The sequence below is a fragment of the Scylla paramamosain genome, chromosome 1 (genome assembly GCF_035594125.1).
Source record: "Scylla paramamosain isolate STU-SP2022 chromosome 1, ASM3559412v1, whole genome shotgun sequence".
Classification (NCBI taxonomy): domain Eukaryota; kingdom Metazoa; phylum Arthropoda; class Malacostraca; order Decapoda; family Portunidae; genus Scylla; species Scylla paramamosain.
Window position 1 is genome coordinate 33960193 of NC_087151.1, and position 9902 is coordinate 33970094.

At 52.3% G+C, this 9902-nt stretch overlaps 1 protein-coding gene across 1 annotated transcript in view; it reads right to left on the reverse strand.

Moving 5' to 3' along the window:
- Positions 1-7986, reverse strand: part of LOC135104403 (zinc finger X-linked protein ZXDB-like) — a 90915-nt gene extending 82929 nt beyond the window's left edge. Inside the window, exon 1 of the mRNA XM_064011806.1 lies at positions 7883-7986. The gene's annotated coding sequence lies outside the window, so the exon portion shown is untranslated. The remainder of the gene's footprint in view (positions 1-7882) is intronic.
- Between the last annotated feature and the right edge of the window lie 1916 nt (positions 7987-9902).

A 9902-nucleotide genomic window follows, 5' to 3' on the forward strand; every position in this document is an offset into this window, starting at 1 on the left:
TCTATGGTCTTCCTCCCTCAGTGGCGGGCGTCCTCAGATAATTCGTCCTTTCGTTCCTGCCGCCCTCCTGTCCGTTTCTCTCTCTCTCTCTCTCTCTCGTCTCTCTCTCTCTCTCTCTCTTCCACCAACGCTACTCACTCCCTTCTTTTCTCGCATCGGCTTTTTATATCTCCCGCTGACCTTCCCTCCCTTCCCCCTCCCCCACCCTCCACCTTTTTACATCCCCGCGGACCCTCCCTTCGCTCACGTCTTTTTTCCCGGCGGCTCCCTCGCGTGCACTGTCCAGGTGAGGTTACACGGGCCTGAGCCTTGTAACTGTACACCTCGAGGGAGACGCAGAGCTGGCCGCCACAGGGGACCCAGATCATTCCGAAAACCTCGCCACATGCGCCCCCGCCCCCGGCACCCATGGCCACGGCCGCTGCTTGTCGTATGCACAGGCGCGGCTTGCCAATGTAATAATGGCAGAGTGTGATGGGCATGTGCGGTGGCAGGACATCCTTATGCCACTCTGGGCGCCGCAGGGAAAGTCCTGCTGGCCCGCGACGCCCTGACCCGACATTACACGCGCCAAGACGAGTTTTTATTGTCTTGGCAGGTCTCTCACGCGTCATAAAAAACCTCGACACATGAACCCTGGCTGTGATAGCAGAGCAGCTAACGCGGTGACCATCCCGCACCCGCTCATCTCCTTGCCTGCACCAGTGTGGCAGCCCTGCCTCTTTCTGCCAGCTGGACATCCGCGCAAGCAAGGCCAGACATAACTCGACACCCTGTCCCAGTGAATCCTGTAGTAAGGGAGGGGAGGGGGCTCGTTCTTTTTTACCTAATACTGAAGACCAACATTGTCTGGAGGGTCTGTCTGTATCTTGCTGCGAGCCTGAGAGGAGAGGAATTACTTCTACCGCGCCTCAGTGACGAAACAAAACACGCCAGAGAAAGACACCACAGCGGTGCCCCTCTGCTTCCCGCTGGACGGCGGACGAGCCCGCGGCGGGGGCCATGAGTCACCGTCAGGTGTCTCCGTGATTCAGACATCATCCGCCGCACGGAGCTCCCTATTTTATCATACGCGTGGCGATGGTCTGCTAATTTTCTTTCGTAAACTTCAAAGAATAATTCAGATTAAATGCTACGTACGTATTACAACGAACTTCTGAAAATAATTAAAATAACTAAGTAGCAATAGTAAAAAGAAAAAAAAAAAGAAAAATGCAGCCAACATCGCACGTCACTCCACAGGCGAGGCGGCCACCTGACCTGGGTGCGGGAATCGCCAGCCTGACAGGATAGGAGGAAGGGGCTCGGCGGGAGTCTGGGAGGCATTGAAGGCATCTCTCATGAATAAGAGTAATCTCGTCACCAGCCCCACGCATCGATACATTACGTGAGAGAATTAGTTAGGAGCTGAGTGGGCCTTCTGAGTGAGGACCGCGACGGTGCTCAGGACCTGCTTGGACAATCAATAAGACTCAAGCCAGGAACACAGACGAGAAGTGCCTCTTAAGTGTCTGGAAGGGAGGGAGGGCTGGAGGGAGGCAGGCTGGCAGACAGGCAAGAAGGCAGGGAGAGGCGAGAGGATAGCAGAGACAAGAGAGAAAGAGAGAAAGGGTGCTTAACAAGCTCTATACCTGTATCTGCTGCTTACTTACATATCGTAGAAACGTTTAATTTCCTGAGCACGCGCGCACCACGCACGCGCGCACACGCACGCGCGCGCACACACACACACACACACACACACACACACACACACACACACACACACACACACACAAAGCAAGGCGTCTAGTAGCGTTCGTCACTTAGCTTCGTAGTATTCAGTATGATAACCATTCTCTATCAAAGGAAGCTGATATCTTGGCTACCGCTTGGAGGAAAATTAAGAAAAAATATGATGGAGAGGATGCTTCTGAGGGTGACAGTGAGGGCAGGGGCCTTCCCGCGCCGCACACCTGTCGCCGCGCCCGCCCGCCCGGCCGGCCTCCCTCCCTCCCTCCCTTCACCCACGTAAATACACTTTCCTTGGAACTTCCCCCAGACAGGATGTGTGCCGCAGCAGCCCTCCACGTCTGGTGTCCTGCAGGATATTCTAGACACGTGACACTGCAAAACTCTGACTACAGCCCTCCACTCCCTACGAGGCAGATACGTGCTACTTTTACGGCGGATCGATGTCCGTGACCCCGGCCCAGAATCTACTGCTGCACGGAGCAAAATGGCTGCGTGACGATGTGAGGCACTGCAGCCCATCACAGCACAGCACAGCACGTCGTGCCGCGCTCTTACTGCCTGCAATCCCATCTCATATTTACGTGACGGGGAGCGTGGCTGTACCCTGCGCCCCTCTCTTCTGGCCCTTGGTGATCGGGTCGTGCCAGGCTGCCAGCCCGTCCCTTTCCCCACAGGACGGGAAAGGAATCCCGGTCCACCGGAAGGACATGCACGCCGCGGTGCCGCTGAGCGTTCGTCAACCGTGCCAGGTCAGGGTCAGTCGTCGCGACTTGCAACACCCCACACGCGTTTCTCCGGATTTTTATCTTTTCCCTGACGTACAAACAAACAAACAGAAGAAAGGGAAGTTTCTAGGCAACGTGTGTGTGTGTGTGTGTGTGTGTGTGTGTGTGTGTGTGTGTGTGTGTGTGTGTGTGTGTGTGTGTGTGTGTGTGTGTGTGTGCTTCCCCGCTCCGCTCACGTCTGCCAGGAAGCATCACGCCTCACAGCCAGAGCGACAAGGCCACAGATAACACTCCTTGTCGCTGCAGTGATGGAAGCCTCGTTCACACCAAGCTCACCCCTTGTCACACGTTGTTACTTCTGCTATTTCGTAAACAGAATTTCTAATAACTGAAATCTTTTCCATGTCATACCTGAAAAATACACTTGTCTAGCGTGGCCTACACAAGACAGGATCTTGCATCACTGTGAAGGAGGCTACCGACACGCCATCCTGCCTAGGACTGCCTCCACACACCAACAACGGTCACCTCAGGATCCCCACATACACGCTGCCTCTGTCCAACACCTGGCCCGCGTGTTGCCTGACCCTGGAATGGAAGCCCACACCGGCCACGACATCCCACCCTGACCACCTGCACGGCAAGCACCACAGTCAGCCCGTTCTGGCCACAGCACAGGAGACGAATCAAAGTATACGACCATTGGCAGACTCCTCTCCTTCATTGCAGAGTGGAACGGCCCACACCAGCAGGGCACATCTCCAAGACAAAAACTGAAGGCAGCAAGCAACGTGTTACGAATGAGTCAATACCTGGAACTTGACTAACGCGGCCGGTAAGTTCACCCATTGACTGAAGCAGAGACCCTGAAGAGTCCTACTGAAGCGTCCGGTGGCGGTGTTCCCAGACTACGTTGGTTGGGGCAGTCACTTCTAATCCGCTCCCATACTGCAGGTGATGGAGGTGGGGGGGGGAGGGATGGGGGATAGTGGGAGAGTGAGCTAAAGGCGTCGGTGTTGAAGTGTTAGTGAGCTAGATTGAGGTGCTCAATATACCACACTCGGTAAGATGTTGTGTAACTTTCCCTTCCCTCACACAAAAATGCTCCCCACTCCGTCTTAAAATATCGCCTACCACCAACCTGACATCTGCTACCCCTGTGCTGCTGCACCAAATACCACCTGCGCCTGCATGACCAACACCTGTAATATGCACAACCAAGCATTGGTCTTCCTTCCCTTGTCCCGTGGTTCCCTCATTATCGTCCTACTCGCGGGACACAAAAAGAGCGACGAACTGCAACCATCCAGCAAATGCAGCAGAGAGAGAGAGAGAGAGAGAGAGAGAGAGAGAGAGAGAGAGAGAGAGAGAGAGAGAGAGAGAGAGAGAGAGAGAGAGAGAGAGAGAGAGAGAGAGAAACTACATAACAACCAAGAAGGTCGCGACGTGTAGCCTGTACCGCGAACAATGGTGGTCCCAACGGAGAGCGACAGCTGCCCTCGTCGGCTAGAGCAGTGCAGCAGAGCTCGTCCCCGTCACACCCAGCTGGCCCGTGAACAAAGTAAGGCCAGTGCCAGGGCCACGCCGTGTACCCTGACAGGACCCACTGGGAAGTTATACTGCGGCAGGACTAAGGAATGGATGTGGTTTATGACTCTGCGGCCAAGGTATCGACACAGCACGCAGCAGCCACAGCAGGGTACGCGTGAGCCAGGCATATCTTGAGAACGAGTGATAGGCTGATGGGCGCTCAAGGCGATGCCAGCGACCCCACACCTCCATTAGCAGTGGTGCTCCTCCTCACGAGGGAGGCGCGATGGACACACACACACACACACACACACACACACACACACACACACACACACACACGGGCTGGCGTTGGAACCATGTCCTCTGTACCCAATGGCAATGACCGGAGCTTCCACACGTCGCGAGTTAAAGCACCCATCCCTCCCTGCTGCCCTGCTCGCCCAGCAACACGCCCTGCCTGCCGCCGCGTGCGAGGAGGGCAGTAACAGCACCAGCACCAGCAGAAAAAGCAACAGCAGCACACAATAAAGAGCAGCAGCACCAGCATGAGGCTTACTGGTGTCGTCTATGGCCCAGCTATGGTCGGACTGGGGGCACAACAGCCATCCGCGAGGGTGATGCCACAGGGTAGGCCTAATTTATTTACTTCCTTCCCTCCCCTGACAGGTGTGGAGGCTGCCAGCACCACGGGAGCAGCACCAAGGCCTCACGCACCACCAGTGCATGACCGTGTGTGTCACCAGTGCGGGCGAGAAACTTGCTAAAACTAAATGGTAAAAATCGCACACCAAAATCTGTTAGTTCGGCACACCCGCCAGCCGTCTCCCATACACTCCTGTACGCGGCGAGGAGGGCTGGCCACCACCCTTTAAACTCCTCACGCCCGCCGCTGCCTCCACCCACCCTCACCTGCAGGGCGTGGAGGGGCCTCTCACACCTCCACTGACACAGACACAAGGAGGAAGCATGCAATCCCACGAAGTAAACACAGGGCCTTACCGAGAGCCGACGCAGGGAGGAAGACAGACGCCGCAGCAAGGCCCTCCCTCGATGCTGACTTGAGGGGTAAATCCACTCTGCCACCCACTGATATCACACACAATGCACCACTACACCACTCCAACAGCACCCTATCATTCATATAAAGGTGTATTATTTCACTAACTCAACCACAAACTATGTATTCAGTTTCCACCTCAGCCCAGCACGAGCAAGCAGCCCCTCACCCCCTAAAGCCTCGCTGGCAACTAGACAACCAAGCGTATGTGAGCGCCAGCGACGCGCGGCCCAGGTCACCACACTCAAACTTTGTGGGACGCGGGATGTATTGCATACCTTGGGAAAATACAACTCCCTGGGTATTTACTTGGAAATATGCTTTTACATCCTTCCTAGGAGAATAAACAAACAATAATGAATTCATTAATCCTTTCCTGCTCGTTTCTTCAAGTGGAAATCTTCATTTATAACTATTTTGTAAACTAATACACGCAGCATCGGGAGTAAGCCTTTTAAAACACACTAACCTACAAACAAATGAGAATTTAAGATTTTTTTTTTAGCTCTTCGTCCAAGTAGCTGAAAAGGTTTGGCCTGCCACCATGTATCACGCAATTTCTTCTGTAGTGGCCTGGATATTTGGGAGGATGGGAGACAAGTGATATGAATGGATGGGGGAGAAAGGGGACACACACACACACACACACACACACACACACACACACACAGTGGCGTGCAAGGGGCTATGATTAATGGAACACCTGTGGAAACCACAGGATAACATACGCAAGCTAACGTAATATTACATAAATTCCAGGTTGTCAAATATCAATGTTACCCTCTATTATTCTTACTGCTTTTCGCGTCTTATTTGTATTATTATTATAGTCTCTCTCTCTCTCTCTCTCTCTCTCTCTCTCTCTCTCTCTCTCTCTCTCTCTCTCTCTCTCTCTCTCTCTCTCTCTCTCTCTCTCTCTCATTGACCTAGACACACATCGCGCTCCCAGCCGTTCGTCCTGAGCCCAGCTTAATATTTTTAGCATGTGGGTTAAGGTGGCTGGCTGAGTGGTGCTGGCAGCCGCGGTCCTCCCACCGCAACACCACTGCAAGCACTTATCAGTGGGCAAGCACGCACGCACGCACGCACCCACGCACGCACACGAGGAACTACACCACGCAGCCACCCAGCTCCTCTTCGTCTTGTTCCTGAGGCAACCCCATACTTTCCAGACGAGCAGCACGCGTGCTTGGGAGACACGCCCCCACGCCTTCCACAGACCTACGCTACAACACCCACCCAACCCCGTCTGCTAACGGCCCCCCGGGAGGAGCAGCCGGCTGCCCCCTGAGACCTCATTCATCAACTTGACGTAGCGGCCAGCGGGGGATGAATAACCCCAGCAACGCAGCACGGGACGCCTTGCCAGCCTCGCTTATCCCCGCCCAGCCCCGTCCAGCCCCGTCCCGCCCCGCCTGCAACACTCCACCCCATCCATCCGTCCGGCCCCACCCCGATAAGCCAAGCTAAGCCATCAAAAACTCCACCCTATCCGTTCTACTCCACCCCGTCAACCTCGCCTCATCCTGCGTCGGGGCATAACGTTCCCCTAGCACCCTAGCACCCCTCAATCCTCCTTCACCCTTGTCCCGCACGGGCGCCAGTCTACCCGTCCCTCCGCACCCTGTTATCACCACCGCCACCACCGCCACCACCAGCACCACCACGTTATTTCCGTCAAGATTATATTTTTTTCCCGTTTGCTATAGGTCAGGCGCATCCGCTCTTGACGTCAGCATCTGTGCATGGCCCGCGTGACGTCAGCTGTGAGTGCCTTCAAAATATCCCCAACACGTCAGCGCGACAGACTGCGGGAACATTGGCGTCACGGTGCTGGTGGTGACGCCAAGGAGTCAACGGTGACGTCATCCCAATGCAAAGCAGGGTGGGCTGTAGGGCTGTGGGTGTGCGATGCTGCGGAGGCGTCTAGGCGTCATGAAGGATTGTGTGGCTGTGCAAGGGTCATGTGTCAGGGAGAGCATGCGAGTGTATGGCGTCTGAGTTTGTGAGTGTGTAGTGTATGGTCAGTATTTAATTCCATGTTTTAAAGATTTTTTTTTTTTCACGTATAGCTTAATTCTATAATGTCTGTCATATACTTTTTGCCTTGTTTGTTCAAGAATCTGTGGTCTCTACGTATCTATCTATGCACGTCAGGAACAGAGTGAGGGGGTGTCATGTGTTAAGGAGGCAGCGTGTGAGTGTGGGATGCATGCACGTCAGGGTTAGAGTGAGTTGGTGTCATGTGTTAGGGAGAACATATGAGTGAGTGTGTAATGCATGCACGTCAGGGACAATGTGAGAAGTTTCCAGAATTCCTTGGAAAAACCGACACCCAACACACGTACACATGAATATTCCAGAATGCTTCGGTGCCGTCAAGGTTTAACAGAATCTCTCATGTCACCTTAGTCCGTATTCTCAGCATTTCGTCCTTCCCCTCAACCACTTCTAACAGGTTTTACTGGGCGTTACAGGGGTGCTCCTCCACGATTCCAGCGACAGTGTAACAAAACTTACGTATCACCAATGGGGAAAAACATCGTGAGAACCCGACTAATTATCTTTGCAGCTTGTAAAATTGACCCCGTTGAGAAGCATTTAAAAACCCAAGCTTAATAAAGTTACTGGGGTGTTTTTTTTTCACGATTCTAGGGATAATTTAACAAAGCTTCTGAATCATTAATGGAAAAAAAGTGAGAACCCGACCAATCATTTCTGGTGCTGTGAAAATGGTCCCGTTGTAAGTCAAGGCACAAGAACACAAGCCTGATTAAGAAAGAGTTCGCGGAAATTAACAACAGGTCTGTGGATGAGAAAGTGACTGGAATACCTGTGCCGTGCCCCTGGACACTGTGATGGAAGGGCACTCTCGCGGGGCACAAAGGACACCACGGGACACAAACTCTCACCTGAAAAGAGAAAAAAGAAATAGGAGTTAATAAAATGAACAATGAAAGCTTTGAAGCACTAACATCTACTGGAGTGTGTGTGTGTGTGTGTGTGTGTGTGTGTGTGTGTGTGTGTGTGTGTGTGTGTGTGTGTGTGTGTGTGTGTGTGTGTGTGTGTGTGTATGGAGAAAGTAGGAAAGGAGTGTTCATTCGTGCACTACATGTTCAGTTACTTAACTAACACACGTGGCAGTCTTGCTTACTGGTCGAATAACAAACCTTTCACTTTCGCTCACTACCACTTATATTTCCTATCTATCTTGACTTCTTGGATTAGTCAAGAATCTGTTAATTTTTCGGCTTTGTAAGGAGACTGTCAGCAGATCAGAGAATTTCAGGGGGAGGGGAGAGAGAGAGAGAGAGAGAGAGAGAGAGAGAGAGAGAGAGAGAGAGAGAGAGAGAGAGAGAGAGAGAGAGAGAGAGAGAGAGAGAGAGAGAGAGAGAGAGAGAGAGAGAGAGAGAGAGAGAGAGAGAGAGAGAGAGACTGCAGATTACTAGTCCCATAACCACGAATATACCACTAACGAAGGTCCTCATTTCTAAGCAGCTTCCTAATGCCACGTGTAGCCTTCATCGGGACTCTTATCAGCGAATACTTGGCTGGTGGTGGACCGGCCTCTAACCCTCACCACCACCACCATCATCAAGCAGGGCGCAGCAACAAAAATAGCCACAAACAGCTCTCTTCTCCCGTCCCTCACTCCCCTTTCCTAGATACCACCCATTGAGGGACACGCGCCGCAATTTTTGGTCCCAGAACTTTTCAGCCAGAGCAAACAGCCCAAAGAGTTCATATACCTTTCCCTTGGCGCCTAAAGGAGGATGAAAAGACTCGCTCCCGGTAAGGTCTTCGCATTGTACTTTTTTTTTCTTTTCTTTTTTTTACGTATAGTTGTTATTAGGTGACTCGGAATTTTGATGCTAACAGCTGCTTATATAGGCTTTTTTTTTCCAATCAATATCCGCCAACTCGAGAGGGTCAGATCAGGTTAGGTTAGGTTATATTAGGTTTTTGGTTTGGTTACGTTGTCAGGTTAGTTTACGATACGTTAGGTTAGGGTAGGTTAGGGTAGGTTAGGTTAGATTAGGTTACGTTTCATTAGAATATGTTTGGTTAGGTTAAGTTAGGTTAGGGTTGGGTAGGTTAGGTTAGGTTAGGTTAGGTTAGGGCAGGATAGGGTAGGTTAGGTTAGATTAGATTACGTTACGTTAGGATAGATTAGCTTAGGTTAGGTTAAGTTAGGTTAGGTTAGGTTAGGTTAGGTTAAGTTAGGTTAGGTTAGGTTAGGTTAAGTTAGGTTAGATTAGGTTAGGGCAGATTAGGTTAGGTTACGTTAGGATGGCGTACGTTAGGTTAAGTTAGGTAATTTTTTAGTGTGCCAGATCTCTACTTCCTTCTAATCCTCAACACTTCCTACATTTCCTACACCCTTTTTAAATATTCACGCCTTCGTCACCAAAACACTGTACTGCACCAATCCTTTTCTTCCCAGCATCACCATCTCCGTCACTTCCCATCGTCCCCAACACCACTGCTATCACCACCACTACCACCACCACTACCTAGCCGCCTCACTACTACACCGTCCCCTCCACTTATTTTCCACGCCCTGCCTCTGCCTTATCACGACCACCACGGCCACGATGTCACCCTGACCTCCACCACTGTATCACCCAGACTCCCCTCCCCCACCTCACCGCCACGCTCCTCCCTCCCCACGATGCCTCTCATCTCCTCGTCCCGCCTTCTCTCTGATGCCGCCTCTCTCCCTCCTTCTCCCTCCCTCCCTCCCGCCACTCCACACTGTAATACTCTTCCTCCACTGATCAATGCGGCGCCCCTCTCCCCTCTCCCTCCTCTCTCTCCCTCTTCCTCCTTCATCTCCCAGTCCTATCTCCCTT